Source organism: Zalophus californianus, chromosome 5 (assembly GCF_009762305.2).
Source record: "Zalophus californianus isolate mZalCal1 chromosome 5, mZalCal1.pri.v2, whole genome shotgun sequence".
NCBI classification, from domain to species: Eukaryota; Metazoa; Chordata; class Mammalia; order Carnivora; family Otariidae; genus Zalophus; species Zalophus californianus.
Genome location: NC_045599.1, coordinates 111,843,014 through 111,860,772, shown reverse-complemented (window position 1 = coordinate 111,860,772; position 17,759 = coordinate 111,843,014). Strand labels below are relative to the sequence as shown.

Here is a 17,759-nt window from a genome sequence, read left to right as displayed (position 1 = left end):
TATATTTTGTTTTCGGGCAAAGAGATGACTGTTCACTGTGTATGTTGTACATGTGTTGTACAGCTTGTCCTAGGAAGCTATTTAAGTTCAGAGCCTCTTTGTTTTTACATTCCATCAGTTACACAGGGAACTTACCTGACTAACTTCTGTTCTCTAAATTGTACCCCTAATCCATAAATTCCAGATTCGTTTATAGCAAGCAATGCAAAAATTCCGCTAAAAACATTCTTAGATGAGAACTTCGTTGGTTATCTTCCTACTTGTAAATTCCATCAGAGTGTTTACATGGAAGAGGGAGTTACAGAGCTGTTAATTCTTTTCTTTTTGCAGGGACCTGTATCAATAGCAGTACAGATCATGGCAGGTAGTACTGAGAGTGAATTAGCATATGCCAGATCATCCTGCACTCCCCAGACACCTTACTGTACATTGTGAAATGTGGCTTCTCTTAAGGCACTGGTGGAAGACAATGACACATTTCTGAGCATGCAAGAAAGGGACACTGGGCTCCAATGAGAATGTTTGTGACCCTAACCTCTCTTAGCCATCCTCTGGGCTCATAATTCTTCATAGTCTAGAACTTCTTTGTATATATTTTCCAGCTTTCTGTCTCTGTGCACAGTGAGGATCCATGGGGCATGCAATATAAAGCAGCAAGCAAGGCTAAAGGCAGCAGGCATGACAGATGGAATGAATATACTTAGAGTAAATTAGAAATAGAAATGGTACATTGATCAGTTTGCATCTGATGAAGTTCAAGCATGTTTCAATATATGCAGTACATCAGACTTCAGTAAGACAGAATAGCGTGAACAATGGAGGTGAATTAGAAGAAGGATTCAGAGATACACAGATGTTCCAATGGCTCTTGAGATTCAAATTTCCAAACTTGGATTTTGTATATTATCTTCTCAAAAGAACAAAACAATAAGCTCAATCATATACATAAATTTTATATGTTATAAAGTTGGTGATTACTATTAGCCTAAAAAAGATGAAATATTCAATAATTAGACTTGAAACTTGAGACTACTTGATAGCCCTATGGGGGAAAATAAATTTTCACTTCTATTACATACTTTACTGTAGAATAACTTCAAACAGATCAAAGATTTAAGTGTTAAGATTAAATTAAAGTGTACTAAAGAAGATAAGAGTTATTTGGGGTGCCTGGGTGGCTCGGTCATTAAGCATCTGCCTTCGGCTCAGGTCATGATCCCAGGGTCCCGGGGTCGGGCCCCACATTGGGCTCCCTGCTTCTCCCTCTCCCACTCCCCCTGCTTGTGTTCCCTCTCTCGCTGTGTCTCTCTCTGTCAAATAAATAAATAAAATCTTAAAAAAAAAAGAAGATAAGAGTTATTTAAAAATCTTTGTGTGAGAAAGGCATTTAAAAGTCTAATGAAAAATGTACCCACAATAAAATACAATTATCAAAAATGTATAATTAGCAATGTTTAAAAATAACCCATAAAACAATAAAAATTGCAAGTTATATCAAGTGAAAGCTATATTTCTCTACCATTAAGGAGCTCTTACATATTGATAAAAAGATAAACATATATGGAACTATTATTTTCCCTCTGTTTCACCAACAGTTACCCAGACTCTATGAATAGCAATGCCATCACTCCAGTTAGATTGGGCCCAAACCATCAAGTAATATGAGCCTTCTTTTTCTCTTCTGTTCATTTCAGGAAATCCTATTTACTCAACACTCAAAATCTGAACAGCATATGTGCCTACTATTCTCAGTGTCTGTGTGGTGTTCTAGCAGAGCCTGGGAAAGTTGGGAGTCAAAACTCTTGGTACTTGTTGAATCCAGTATAACTGGAAAGAGTATCAACTTGATATTTCCAGAAAACATCTCCACATTACCATATGTCAGGCTTCTTTTCCAGTAGCTAGAGCTTAGAAAACATTCTTTTTTAAGATTTATCTTTTCTTTTTTTAGAGAGAGAGTGCATGTTTGAGCATGGGCGTGGGGGCGGGAGGGGTAGAGGGAGAGGGAGAGACAATCCTAAGCAGCCTCCTCACTGAGCTCAGAGCCTGAAGTGGGGTGCAGAGCCTACGCTGGTTCCATCTCAAGACCCTGAGATCACGACCTGAGCCAAAACCAAGAGTCAGAGGCTCAACCCACTGGGCCACTCAGCTGCCCCCATTTTTGGGTTTTGAATCCATGTTTACACAGCTCCAATCGTTCAGCTAGAGTAGAGTAAACCTACTAATTATAATGAACACTAAACTTTGGGGACTATATGTCTAAATGATAATCTCAACTTCACAATAACTAGAAAACAAAAATTACTCCATATTATGATTAATTTGGTTCTTGTTTATGAACTAGATATTTTACCATGGAGCCCATGATACTTGGCTTAATTTTCCATAGGGATCTAACTTATGCATCAAATATCTTGTGATATTGTTCAGATTTTGAATTTAAAATCTGAGGGGATTCAGCATTAGAAAGAAAACTGGGATAAAGAGAATAATTCAATTAGAACGAATCATCTGTATATACTACACATAATTACAGTGAGTTTGTAAGCATTTTAGATAAATGAATTTTAAATTTCTATCCTATGTAAATATTTTTAAAATAATAAGAAGCAACACATATCCAGAAAATTAACTCAAATGTAGAAGAAAGAGTTGTCAAATAGGTCACTTATACTGTTACTTAAATTTTTCCTGCCAGTCTTTAACCTTAAGCCACAGGGTTTAAGTGAAGATTTTGAGAGCTTTGATGTTTCTTTGTTTTTCAAAGCATTCAGCCCACGGTCTTAATTATGGCAATGGCAACTTAAAAATGTTTCTGGACTTTTCTCTACAGACTCTGTCTCTTGAATCAGATGCCAAAAAAAATATCGCTGCCAATGTCACAAGAGCCACTGTGCTCAGGCCAGAAACAGCAGGTCTAATTCATGGACCTTTCTGGTCAATAAGGGGTGTAGGTACCATGAACCCAAAGAAGTCTTCATACATATGAAGTAACCTGTCATTATTACTGGGTGATTTAGTCCTTACCCAATTGTTGCTCGCTTATCATAGAATTTACCTCATTTCTCCCAATCTCAGCTGATGCTGACTCTTACATTATCATCTTTAAGCTCACAGGCCTACCCTTCCTCCAACAACCACGTTTTCAGCTTTAGCTGAACATATGACCTAGGCAATCCTAGGTCATATGTTCTCTATCCCTACAAAATATATATTAAATAACATCCTATTTACTCAACACTCAGAATCTAAACAGCATATGTTCCTACTCCATAAATATATTATATATATTAAATAACACTTATTAAGCTGAAGAGATGCAGTTACTTAAAACTTTATTTTCCCATGCACAGAATCAAGAAATTTTTTATTCAATTATTCAGCAAATATTTACTGGATACCTACTCTCTGACAGACATTGTTCTAAGCTTTTGGGACATTTCCAGATAGCAAAGAGCCCAGAGTATCTGGAGCTGTGGGATCAAAACTAGGGTGGTGGTTGGTACTCCTGTTACTTTTCCTTCAAATAATACAAATCACTATTTGTGGTCTTTCATGTACAGGTGAGATATAACTGCAGTGCACTCTGAGCATCATGTTAAATATCAAAATTTTCTTAAAGGTACACAATTTTGTAAAATGCATCAACATATAAACTAACTGAAAGAATATCAAAGCAAACTGTATTTGCCCTACAGATGAAAAATTCTAATCATAAAACCAAAAAATTATTGCGTAAATAGGAGTGTGTGTAACATATTGTTTTATGTTAGGGCCCACTGCAAAATGAATATATGGGGAAGATGGCGGAGGAGTAGGAGACCTGGATTTTGTCTGGTCTCAGGAATTCAGCTGAATAGGGATCAAACCATTCTGAACACCTACGAACTCAACAGGAGATCGAAGATAAGAATAGTAACAACACTCTGAACAGAAAAGCGACCACTTACTGGAAGGTAGGACGTGCGGAGAAGTGAATCCGAGGCGATATTCGGGAGGATAGACGGCGGGGGAGGGGGCCTCCGTCGGCCGCTTCTGGCAAGTGATAGAGCCGTGGAGCACAAAATTGGAACTTTTAGAAGTCGGCTCCGCTGAGGGACGTCGCTCCAGTGGCTAAGCAGGGGGTGGAACCCTCGTGGGACAGTGTGGTCTCAGAACCCTCGGGGTCACAGAAAGACCGGAGGTGCCTGAGTGCAGCAGAGGTCCCAAGTATCGGAGCAGGGAAGCTGGCTGCAGAGACAGAGCTGAGGCTCGGGCTCTCAGCTCGGGGTGGCCATAAACTGTGATCCGCGGCCCAATCGGGCTACTGCTCCTCCAGGAGGGACCCAACAAGCGGCAGAGCCGTGGAGACTCCCCTTCCTCCCCTGGGAGGAGCGGCACGGAAGCGCACCGCAGGGATCTGCTGGGTTTGGAGACTCCACACGGGGTCAGGTTCCAGACATAGAAACGCTCGATCACAGGCCGGGTGAGCACGGAGTGTGGCTGGAGACCGGGGAGACGGGAGTGACTGCTTTTCTCTGGGGGCACACTGAGGAGCGGGGCCCCAAGTTCTCAGCTCTTCCGGGCAGAGATTGGGAGGCCACCATTTTCGCCCTGGTCCTCCAAAGCTGTACCAAGAGCTTGCAGGGAACAAAAGCTCCTGAGAGCAAACCGGAGCAGCTTGCTTAGCCCGGACTCACAAGGGCGGGGCAATTCCGCCTCCCGCAAAGACATCTGGGAACCATGGCAACAGGCCCCTCCCCCAGAAGATCAGCACGAACAGCCAGCAAGCCAAGACCAAGTTTACCGATCAAGGAGAATGGGAGAACTCCAGCGCTAGGGGAATACTGCACCTAGAATTCCTGGCTTTTTTACCATAATTCATTAGCTTTTCAAAGTTAATTTTTTTAACTGTTTTTTTTTAATTTTTCTTTTTCCCTTTTTCAAACAACATCTTATCAATCCCTTTTTTTTAATTTTTTTTATTTTTCATTTTTAGAGTCATATTTTTATCCCTTCATAGTAGTTACCCTTATTTTTGGCATATATCTATATATATATAAGCTGTTCTCTCTTTAAAATTTTGAGATACAATTTCCTCTAACAGATCAAAATATACCCTAAATCACTAGTGTATGGCTTTGTTCTATTCTCCTGCCTGATCACATTCTCTCCCTTTTTTTTTCTTTTTTCTTTTTCTTTTTAAATCTTCTTCTTTCTTTTTAAAAAGCAACTTCTTATCTTATCAATATCTTTTATAAAATCTTTTATAATTTTCATCTTTACAGTCATCTTCCATCCCTTCATTGTATCAACCCTTATTTTGTACATATATAAGTCTTTCTTCCTTTAAAATTTTAGCAGGCATTTTCTTCTAACAGACCAAAATATGCCCAAAAGCTAGTGTGTGGCACTGGTCTATGCACTAGCCTGATCATATTTGATCATATTCTGGTTTTTTTGTTCTGTTTTTGTTTGTTTTTATCTTTTTCTTTTCCCTTTTTTTTTTTTCTCTTCTTTCTTTCCCTTTCTTGTCCCCTGGTTTCAGGTCTTTTCTGATTTGTATAGAGTATATTTGCTGGAGATGTTGTTAACCTGTTAGCATTCTGTTGTCTCATTCATCTATTCTCCTCTGGACAAAATGATAAGACGAAAAAAATCACCTCAGCAAAAAGAACAAGAGGTAGTACGTCTGCCAGGGACCTACTCAATACTGACATTAGTACGACGTCGGACCTAGAGTTCAGAATCATGACTTTAAAGATACTAGCTGGGCTTGAAAAAAGCATGGAAGTTATTAGAGAAACGCTTTCTGGAGAAATAAAAGAACTAAAATCTAACCAAGTTGAAATCAAAAAGGCTATGAATAAGGTGCAATCAAAAATGGGGGCACTAACTGCTAGGATAAATGAGGCAGAAGAAAGAATCAGCGATATAGAAGACCAAATGATGGAAAATAAAGAGGCTGAGAAAAAGAGAGAGAAACAACTACAGGATCACGAGGGCAGAATTTGAGAGATAAGCGATACGATAAGATGAAACAACATTAGAATAATTGGGATCCCAGAAGAAGAAGAAAGAGAGAGAGGGGCAGAAGGCATTTTGGAGCAAATAATAGCAGAGAACTTCCCTAATGTGGGGAAGGAAATAGGCATTAACATCCAGGAGGCACAGAGAACCCCTCTCAAAATCAATAAAAATAGGTCAACACCCCGACATCTAATAGTAAAACTTACGAGTCTCAGAGACAAAGAGAAAATCCTGAAAGCAGCTCGGGAGAAGAGATATGTAACCTACAATGGTAGAAACATTAGATTGGCAACAGACCTATCCACAGAGACCTGGCAGGCCAGAAAGGACTGGCATGATATCTTCAGAGCACTAAACGAGAAAAATATGCAGCCAAGAATACTATATCCAGCTAGGCTATCATTGAAAATAGAAGGAGAGATAAAAAGCTTCCAGGACAAACAAAAACTAAAGGAATTTGCAAACACAAAACCAGCCCTACAAGAAATATTGAAAGAGGTCCTCTAAGCAAAAAGAGAGCCTAAAAGCAGCATAGATCAGAAAGGAACACAGACAATATACAGTAACAGTCACCTTACAGGCACTACAATGGCACTAAATTCATATCTTTCAATAGTTACCCTGAATGTAAATGAGTTAAATGCCCCAGTCAAAAGACACAGGCTATCAGATTGGATTAAAAAACAAGACCCATCAATATGCTGTCTGCAAGAGACTCATTTTAGACCCAAAGACACCCCCAGATTGAAAGTGAGGGGGTGGAAAACCATCTACCATGCTAATGGACACCAAAAGAAAGCTGGGGTGGCAATCCTTATATCAGACAAATTAGATTTTAAAACAAAGACTGTAATAAGAGATGAAGAAGGACACTATATCCTACTTAAAGGGTCTATCCAACAAGATCTAACAATTGTAAATATCTATGCTCCTAACATGGGAAGCAGCCAATTATATAAGGCAATTAATAACAAAAGCAAAGAAACACATTGACAACAATACAATAATAGTGGGGGACTTTAACACCCCCCTAACTGAAATGGACAGATCATCTAAGCAAAAGATCAACAAGGAAATAAAAACTTGAAATGAAACACTGGACCAAATGGACTTTACAGACATATTCAGAACATTCCATCCCAAAGCAATGGAATACACATTCTTCTCTAGTGCCCATGGAACATTCTCCAGAATTGATCACATCCTAGGTCACAAATCAGGTCTCAACCGGTACCAAAAGACTGGGATTATTCCCTGCATATTTTCAGACCACAATGCTCTGAAACTAGAACTCAATCACAAGAGGAAAGTCGGAAAGAACTCAAATACATGGAGGCTAAAGAGCATCCTACTAAAGAATGAATGGGTCAACCAGGAAATTAAAGAAGAATTAAAAAAATTCATGGAAACCAATGAAAATGAAAACACAACTGTTCAAAATCTTTGGGATACAGCAAAGGCGGTCCTGAGAGGAAAGTATATAGCAATACAAGCCTTTCTCAAGAAACAAGAAAGGTCTCAAACACACAACCTAACCCTACAGCTAAAGGAGCTAGAGAAAAAACAGCAAATAAAGCCTAAACCCAGCAGGAGAAGAGAAATAATAAAGATCAGAGTAGAAATCAATGAAATAGAAACCAAAAGAACAGTAGAACAGATCAACGAAACTAGGAGCTGGTTCTTTGAAAGAATTAACAAGATTGATAAACCCCTGGCCAGACTTATCAAAAAGAAAAGAGAAATGACCCAAATCAACAAAATCATGAATGAAAGAGGAGAGATCACAACCAACACCCAAGAAATACAAACAATTATAAGAATATCTTATGAGCAACTCTATGCCAGCAAATGAGATAACCTGGAAGAAATGGGTGCATTCCTAGAGATGGATCAACTACCAAAATTGAACCAGGAAGAAAGAGAAAACCTGAACAGACCTATAGCCACTAAGGAAATTGAAGCAGTCATCAAAAATCTCCCAAGAAACAAAAGCCCAGGGCCAGATGGCTTCCCAGGGAAATTCTATCAGACATTTAAAGAAGAATTAATATCTATTCCCTGAAACTGTTCCAAAAAATAGAAATGGAAGGAAAACTTCCAAACTCATTTTATGAGGCCAGGATTACCTTGATCCCAAAACCAGACAAAGGCCCCATCAAAAAGGAGAATTACAGACCAATATCCTTGATGAACATGGATGCAAAAATTCTCACCAAAATACTAGCCAATAGGCTCCAACAGTACATTAAAAGGATTATTCACCGTGACCAAGTGGGATTTATCCCTGGCCTGCAAGGCTGGTTCAACATCTGCAAATCAATCAACGTGATACAATACATTAACAAAAGAAAGAACAAGAATCATATGATCCTCTCAATAGATGCAGAAAAAGCATTTGACAAAGTACAGCATCCTTTCTTGATCAAAACTCTTCAGAGTATAGGAATAGAGGGTACATATCTCAATATCATAAAAGCCATCTATGAAAAACCTACAGCGAATATCATTCTCAATGGGGAAAAGCTGAGAGCTTTTCCCCTAAGGTCAGGAACGCGGCAGGGATGTCCACTCTCACCACTGCTATTCAACATAGTTTTAGAAGTCCCAGCCACAGCAATCAGACAACAAAAAGAAATCAAAGGCATCCAAATCGGCAAAAAGGAAGTCAAACTCTCACTCTTTGCAGATGATATGATACTGTATGTGGAAAACCCAAAAGACCACCCCAAAACTGCTGGAACTCATACAGGAATTCAGTAAAGTAGCAGGATATAAAATCAATGCACAGAAATCAGTGGCATTCCTATACACCAACAAGACAGAAGAGAGACAAATCAAGGAGTCGATCCCATTTACAATTGCACCCAAAACCATAAGATACCTAGGAATAAATTCAACCAAAGAGGCAAAGGATCTGTACTCAGAAAACTATAAAATACTCATGAAAGAAATTGAAGAAGACACAAAGAAATGGAAAAACGTTCCATGCTCATGGATTGGAAGAACCAACATTGTGAAGATGTCAATGCTACCTAGAGCAATCTACACATTCAATGCAATCCCCATCAAAATACCATCCACCTTTTTCAAAGAAATGGAACAAATAATCCTAAAATTTGTATGGAACCAGAAGAGACCCCGAATAGCCAGAGGAATCTTGAAAAAGAAAAAGCAAAGCTGGTGGCATCACAATTCCGGACTTCCAGCTCTATTACAAAGCTGTCATCATCAAGACAGTATGGTACTGGCACAAAAACAGACACATAGATCAATGGAACAGAATAGAGAGCCCAGAAATGGACCCTCAACTCTATGGTCAACTCATCTTTGACAAAGCAGGAAAGAATGTCCAATGGAAAAAAGACAGTCTCTTCAACAAATGGTGTTGGGAAAATTGGACAGCCACATGCAGAAGAATGAAACTGGACCATTTCCTTACACCACACACAAAAATAGACTCCAAATGGTTGAAAGACCTAAACGTGAGACAGGAGTCCATCCAAATCCTAAAGGAGAACACAGGCAGCAACCTCTTCGACCTCAGCTGCAGCAACTTCTTCCTAGAAGCATCGCCAGAGGCAAGGGAAGCCAGGGCAAAAATGAACTATTGGGATCTCATCAAGATAAAAAGCTTTTGCACAGCAAAAGAAACAGTCCACAAAACCAAAAGACAACCGACAGAATGGGAGAAAATATTTGCAAATGACATATCAGATAAAGGGCTAGTATCCAAAATCTATAAAGAACTTATCAAACTCAACACCCAAAGAACAAATAATCCAATCAAGAAATGGGCAGAAGACATGAACAGACATTTTTCCAAAGAAGACATCCAAATGGCCAACAGACACATGAAAAAGTGCTCAACATCGCTCGGCATCAGGGAAATCCAAATCAAAACCTCAATGAGATACCACCTCGCACCCATCAGAATGGCTAAAATTAACAAGTCAGGAAACGACAGATGTTGGCGGGGATGTGGAGAAAGGGGAACCCTCCTACACTGTTGGTGGGAATGCAAGCTGGTGCAACCCCTCTGGAAAACAGTATGGAGGTTCCTCAAACAGTTGAAAATAGAGCTACCATACGATCCAGCAATTGCACTACTGGGTATTTACCCCAAAGATACAAATGTAGGGATCCGAAGGGGTACGTGCACCCCGATGTTTATAGCAGCAATGTCCACAATAGCCAAATGTGGAAAGAGCCAAGATATTCATCGACAGATGAATGGATAAAGAAGATGTGGTATATATATATATTTATACAATGGAATATTATGCAGCCATCAAAAGGAATGAGATCTTGCCATTTGCAACGACGTGGATGGAACTGGAGGGTGTTATGCTGAGTGAAATAAGTCAATCAGAGAAAGACATGTATCATATGACCTCACTGATATAAGGAATTCTTAATCTCAGGAAACAAACTGAGGGTTGCTGGAGTGGTGGGGGGTGGGAGGGATTGCGTGCCTGGGTGATAGACATTGGGGAGGGTATGTGCTATGGTGAACACTGTGAATTGTACAAGACTGATGAATCACGGATCTGTACTTCTGAAACAAATAATGCAATATATGTTAAGAAAAAAAAAGAAGAAGAAGATAGCAGGAGGGGAAGAATGAAGGGGAGGAAGTCAGAGGGGGAGAAGAAGCATTAGAGATGATGGACTCTGAAAAACAAACTGAGGGTTCTAGGGGGAGGGGGTGGGGGGATGGGTTAGCTTGATGATGGGTATTAAAGAGGGCACATTCTGCGTGGAGCACTGGGTGTTATGCACAATGAATAATGGAACACATCAAAAACTAATGATGTAATGTATGGTGATTAACATAACAATAAAAAATTATTTTAAAAAATGAATATATGGGGACCCTTGTTCAAAAATCTAAAAGAAAGGACTACTAAGGATACTAAAATATAAAGATTTTACCTTAAAAATATTTTGTTACTTATAAAATATAATAGAGGTAATAATGATATATAAGAATGTAAATTTTAAAATTGTAAAAAAATATTATTTTGGTGTCATAATTTATATAAAATAATGGATAAAATACTACATTATTTAGATGTCTTGATTGAGCAGATATTTTTGGCTTGTCTTTATGCAAACTTACTACGTCTTCAAAATTTACACTTTTAGTAACTTTATTATCAAATTGATATAATTGAAAGCAAAGTGAGTAGCTCTTGGCAAATCCAAGATTGCAACTGATTTTTGATAATTTTTAATTTTGAGAAGACTATTTCTATTGATGCAACCATTACTGGAGTTGTTAAGAGTATTTTATAGACTATGACAACACTGGGACATATTTCTGATAAATTATCTTGAAGTATAAATTATAGTACATTTACAGTTGATGAGTTTCACAACACTTTTTCTAAAAAGATTTAGCTCTTCATACAGTTGAGTTTCCTGTCTGAATTTAACTTTAAAGGTTATGCAATGGCAATTTAATGTTTCCTATAACATTTTCTGTAATTTGTGGAGGTCATGCAAGAAACAAAAAGTGCCTTCATGAAATAGCGCAAAACACCTGTTTACACATTGTCTCTGTATGTTCAATTAAAAAGAAAAATTAATTTTCAAATTGTCTTAATAATTGGTTTATGCAAAGCTTCATGTAAAAACACAGTGGAGTTGTTTTTTTTTTTTTTCTGTTGAACTGGGTGATCTTTAAATGTAATTTGTATTTCTAAGCTTGTGGGTACTTGCATTGACCCAGCAATTTTCACATTTTCAGAGACTCTGAACTCTTTGAAGAATTCTAACCTCTTGATATGTTTTATTGCAATGTCCATGGATATGTTGTTATTTTGTAATAATTTACTGACAAAGTTTACTGCCTGGGCATCTACAGTACCTGTTCTGGTGCTCAGGCCAGAGAGTTAATAATTACGTCACTAGACGGGTGGGGTCCAGGAATGGTCAGGAATCCAGCCAGATCCCTGTGCTTGCTGTTCCACGTGGAGCCCCTCTTCTCTCCTGGAACTGTACCCATTGTTGTCACTACTATTTGCTTCTGTGGCTCCCACCTTAGTGATCCCTGTGCACATGCAGACACAGCTATGAGGCCAATTGCTCGGGGTCTGTGCCACCTGCCTTGCTTACTGGCATCAGCATATTCTACTTTAAAATTGAATTAAAACAGTCCTTGGGAAGTTATTGGAGATAGGAAAGTTCACCTGCTGCTTGGCTTTTTTATTTTTATTTTTTTTGAGTCTGGTTGACACCCAATGTTACATTAGTCTCAGGTATGCAGCATAGCTATTCAACAACTCTATACATTATGCCATGCTTACCACAGTATAGCTCCCATCTGTCCCCATACATCACTATTATAGCACCACTGACTACTATTCCCTATGCTGTACCTTTTATTCCCATGACTATAGTGATCTTATCTTGAATAAGGATGATATTAATGAAGAATGTCCATAAAGAGGGATGAGACAATCTGAAATTATGAAAACAGGAGAAAAAACATTGGTTTTTTTTGGTAATGATTAAAATTCAAAGAACCTTTGATGCAAACTAATAAAAAGGGGACTATGAATTTGGAAATGTAAGTCAAAATTGTACACAGGAAAAAAATGGAAATATCTGCATAAAGATATTAAAGCAAGATATTATAACCCCACCAATGATTATTTCCAAATAATTCTGCTGCTTTTAACTGTAATCGTTAATATGAATGATCATTAATTACATTCTTTTATCATTTTCTAAGAGGTAAGCATCTTAGGGGGAACACTTTGAACTGTCCTTTAGAAATATGAAATAGTTGAGCCTTTTTTTTAAAAAAAAAAGATTTTATTTATTTGAGAGAGAGAGAGCACAGAAGGAGAGTGAGAAAGAAAAGGAGACTCCCTACCAAGCAAGGAGCCCTGTGCGGGACTCGGTCCCAGGACCCTGGGATCACGACCTGAGCCAAAGGCAGACGCTTAACCAACTGAGCCACCCAGGTGCCCCTAGTCGAGCCTTTCTATTATCCTTTCTCACTGGAATAATTTCCATTACTGGTGACACATTTAAAATTTTTCCTTTTGCTCTTTTTATAATATGATTTTTGTTGTTTCTTATTTCTTTCACTGACATATAATTAACACACAGTGAAGTGCAAAAATCTTAAGTGTACTCAGTTGAGTCACTAATATCTCACTTTGGAGTAATACATTTTTACAAAATAGAACTACGATCAGAATATAAAATTGTTCTTCTCCAGTGTAATAGTCCTTCTCCAAACAACCATAAACTAATGAATAATAAGTGTTCCTCACTAGTAGTTTTCTTCATTCCCTTCCTGGAGGATTATTTCTTCTGGGCTCTGGTCTTCTGTGTGAAGTTCCCAGGTGACAGAGGCGTGGAAAGCTGCAGGTACTCTTAGCCCCTGTTCTCTGCCTGGCCTGTGGCCCAGCTCCGTATTCTCTGCTAAGGGGCCCTGTCTGCCTTCCTGCAGGAGTCCATACACTGCCCTCAAACAGGCTCGAACTGTGACATGCAAATTCATCAACAATTGGAACTTCCCAGTTCCATCTCAAGGGAGATTTGAATCAGGAATCAGAAAATTCAGAAGGCTCTTCTCCCACAGGCCCCTAGGAGTATTTCTAGCACTGGATGGTTAAGTCCATCCTCCTCCTGTAAGAGGAGCCTGAGTCTGGAAAACTTCTTGGAGTTCTCTGCATGATGGCTCCTCTCCTCCTCCCTCATGTCTACAATTCGCATCTGGGTTTACTTCTAGCACGAAACGAATCTATTCAAAACACCCCCTCCCCCACCCCGCCCAGTCCCACTTTCATACAAAACTCACAGGTGTCTGTATTTGGCCCTATCTCTTTGTTTTTCTGACCCTAACTACAAAATATATTCTTCTCTAGCCTGACCACAATCCACATCCCAGACGAGCCCTGGACAGAGCCCCTCGAAAAACCTGCTGCCTTCTGCTCCACCTGGCCAAAAATTGACCCCTTCCCCACACCCTGCCATGGGCACAGCTGCAACCTTCTTCCATCCTTAAAAATCCCTTAAAAGGCCCAGCCTGACAGAAACTTGGGGCAGACATTTCTCTAGATGTATGGCCCCTCTCCCCTCTGGAAAGTGAATAAACTCTGTCCTGCTTGTGGCTCTACCCTTGGGCAATTCTTTACCACCCTAACCCAGCAGAAAACCCATCCCTTCCTTGGGCCCATGATTGAGGAGGGTGAGTGATAGAAGGCAATTAGGAAAATCTAATGCATCCTTTTGGGAAACAAATCAATGTCTTAATTCAAAGGACTTTAAGAAAATATATATTGTGGGGTACATGGGCAGCTCAGTCAGTTAAGTGTCTGACTCTTGGTATCAGCTAGGTCATGGTCTCATGGGTCATGAGATGGAGCCCCAGGCCAGACTCCATGCTCAGTGGAGAGTCTGCTGGAGGATTCTCTCCCTCTACCCACCCCCACTCATGCTCGCTCTAAAATATTAAAAAAAAAAGAAAATATATATCGTGTCCGTATAATTCAGTTGAACAGATGTGTCAACCTTAAAAATTTGCATGAAACCACATCTGAATTGTTTATCTTACATGAAATGATAATGTTGATTAATGGAATTGCCATAATTTGACCAAATATTTTAATATTTTTTTAAGATTTTATTTATTTGAGAGAGAGAGAGAGCACAAGAGGGAAGAGGGTCAGAGGGAGAAGCAGACTCCCTGCCGAGCAGGGAGCCTGATGCGGGACTCGATTCCGGGACTCCAGGATCATGACCCGAGCTGAAGGCAGTCGCTCAACCAACTGAGCCACTCAGGTGCCCCTTGACCAAATATTTTAACTATGGATAAAAGTCTCCTGAAATATATAACATAGGAAAAGAAAGAAAAAAAGAATTGGCTCTGAGCAGGGTCAATGATGAAGGATGAGACTCCAAAATAAATAGAGGAAGTTGTGAAGTTAACAATCATTATTTAATATTAGTGTTTTAGTGCCTTTTTAAATTTCCTCTTTTGCCTCTTTTTTTTTTTTTCAGAAGGTTCATACTAATCAGGATACAAATAAGGTCTACACCTTGTATTTGGTTATGTCTCTGAATTTTGTGGCACAAAATGTGATTTGTCTTTGTAAATGTTCCATGCACACATGAGAAAAAATTGGTATTTTGCTGTTGTTTGGTAGAGTGTCAATTAGGTCAGTAGAGTTGAATGTTTTCGTTTAATTCTACTATATTTTCACAGAATTTCTTTCTACTTGTCCTATCAATTACTAAGAGATTGGTATTAAATTCTCTCACTATCATCGTGGGTTTGTCTATTTCTTCTTTTAGGTCTATCAGTTTTGCATCATGTATTTGGATGCACTTTTATTTGGTGCATAAAAATTTAGTATTGTTTCATCTTCTCGATAAATTGGCCCCATTATCATTATGAAATGATCCTTTTTATCCCTGGTTGTATTCTCTGCTCTAATCTAATTTGCCTGATAGTAACATAGCTCCTCATTCTTTGAATTAGTTTTTGTATGGTATATTTTTTTCATTTTGTTACTTTTAGTCTTTTTTATATTTATAATGAGTTTCTTATGGGTAACATGTAGTTGGGTATTGCTTTTACATTCAATTTGAAAATCTCTGGCTTTTAATTCAGTCATTTGGACTGTTACTAATGATATGTTTGTATTTAAATCTACCAACCTGCTATCTATATTTTTGGCCTCTTGGGGGGGGGGTCTTATTTTGTAATTCAGTAGGTTTTATAATTCTGTTTTATTTCTTGATGTATGCTTAGCCAAACATTTATAGCATACATCTTTTACTTGTTTCAACTATGTTCAAGTAATATACAATTTTAGGTACAGATTAAGAATCATACAATAATATACTTCCATTTACGTCTTCCTTGCCTTTGTACTATTCTTGTTATGCGTATTACACATATGCTAAAAAACCCTACTACATGTTATTATTTCTGCCTTAGGCAATTATCTTCTGAAGATATTTTTAAATGAAGGAAAAAAGTGTTATATTTATATGCTTTTCATTCCTCAAATAGATCAAGATTTCAATCTGCTGTATTTTCCTTGTGATTATAAGGTTTTCTTCAGTCTTTCTTGTAGTGCACATCTGTTGGTGATAAATTCTTTCAGCTTTTGTAGGTCTGGAGACATCTACATCTCACTTTTGTTTCTTAAATATATTTTTTGCTGAACCAAGAATTCTAGATGAGGTTTCTTTCTTCCTTTCTTTCTTTCTTTTTCTTTCTTTCTCTTTCTTTTTCTTTCTTTCTTTCTTTCTTTCTTTCTTTCTTTCTTTCTTTCTTTCTTTCTCTTTCTTTCTTTTTCTTTCTTTCTTTCCTTTCTTCCCTCTTTTCTCCTTCCTTCCTTCCTTCCTTCTTTCCTTCCTTCCTTCCTTCCTTCCTTCCTTCCTTCCTTCTTTCCTTCCCTCCTTCCTCTTTCTTCCTTTCCCTTTCAAACCAATACTGTAAAGAAGTTACTCCACTATCTTCTGGCTGGCAGTATTTCCACTGACAAGTTGCCTGTTGTCCTTCTCCTTGCTCAGCAGTATGTAACACATCTTCTTTCTCTTTCACAGTGTTCTCCTGTCCTGATTACCCAATGTTAATTACTCCCCATTCAGTATATCTAAATTAGGCCCTGTTGCCAGTCATGTAAGATAGATGAAAGTACCCGATACTAAGAAGACATTAAAGATGGGGCGCCTGGGTGGCTCAGTGGGTTGAGCGTCCGACTCTTGGTTTTGGCTCAGGTCATTGTCTCATGGGTTGTGAAATCGAGCCCCACATTGGGCTCCCCACTCAGTGGGGGGCCTGCTTGAAGATTCTCTCCCTCTGCCCCTCCCCCCACTCGTGCACATGCTCTCTCTTTCTAATAAGTAAATCTTAAAAAAAAGAAGACATTAAAGAAAGTCTTATTATTATCTCCAAACTCATCAAGTTGTATACATTAAATGTGTACAGTTTTTGTATGTCAATCATACCTCAATAAAGTGGTCTTTAAAAAAAACATTATTTTCCACTTCATTTCTCTTTTGCAAGGGAATAAGATCTCATCAATACTTACCCTAAATCAGTATCAAGGGAAGAAAGTTCAACAAAGACAGGACATAAGGAAGAGAAACAAAATGTATTGATGGCATCTTCTGTGCCACCTATAAGGTAAATAATAGATGACCTTATTTAATCCAACTGTCATGTTGGTGAGCAGCCGTACTATCAACACTATTTTACAAATGAAGAAAGCAGGACCCTGAGGGATGGAATGATCCACCCAGGGTGTACAACTAGTGACTTGCAGAGCTAGGATGTCTACCCAAGTGTGCTCATGGACACCCTAATGCCCCACAGCCTTAAGTAGTTGCTGTTCACTCTTTTCCAAAGGTGGTTGTGGCTATAAAGACAGGTCAAGTGCCCACAAGTCACCTCTACTGGATCCCCAATTCACAGAGATGCTATGCCCTGCTCACCCTCTGCCTTCTTTATATCCCTAATTCTCATTTCATCTTTCTACAGCATCTGCCTGGACTTCGAGAAAAATCTCCTATTACCTGCATAAATGTTGTCAAGAACCCAGACTACCCCAAGGGTCAGGCTTCATCTAAATATTCTGTACAATCACAAGGACTAACTAGGACTTTATACAAGTTTAGCAACAACCACATGCAGAGTGCTGAGCTGGACAAGTTAGAGACAGGGCACTATCACTCATTTAACCTCTCCTGGCCTGTTTCCTCCTGTCCTCTGAGAAATG

At 38.7% G+C, this 17,759-nt stretch overlaps 1 long non-coding RNA gene across 1 annotated transcript in view; it reads right to left on the bottom strand.

The window, feature by feature from the left end:
- The window catches only part of LOC118356991, a 29,022-nt gene that overhangs the window by 2,560 nt on the left and 8,703 nt on the right, over positions 1-17,759 (bottom strand). The window lies entirely within an intron of this gene.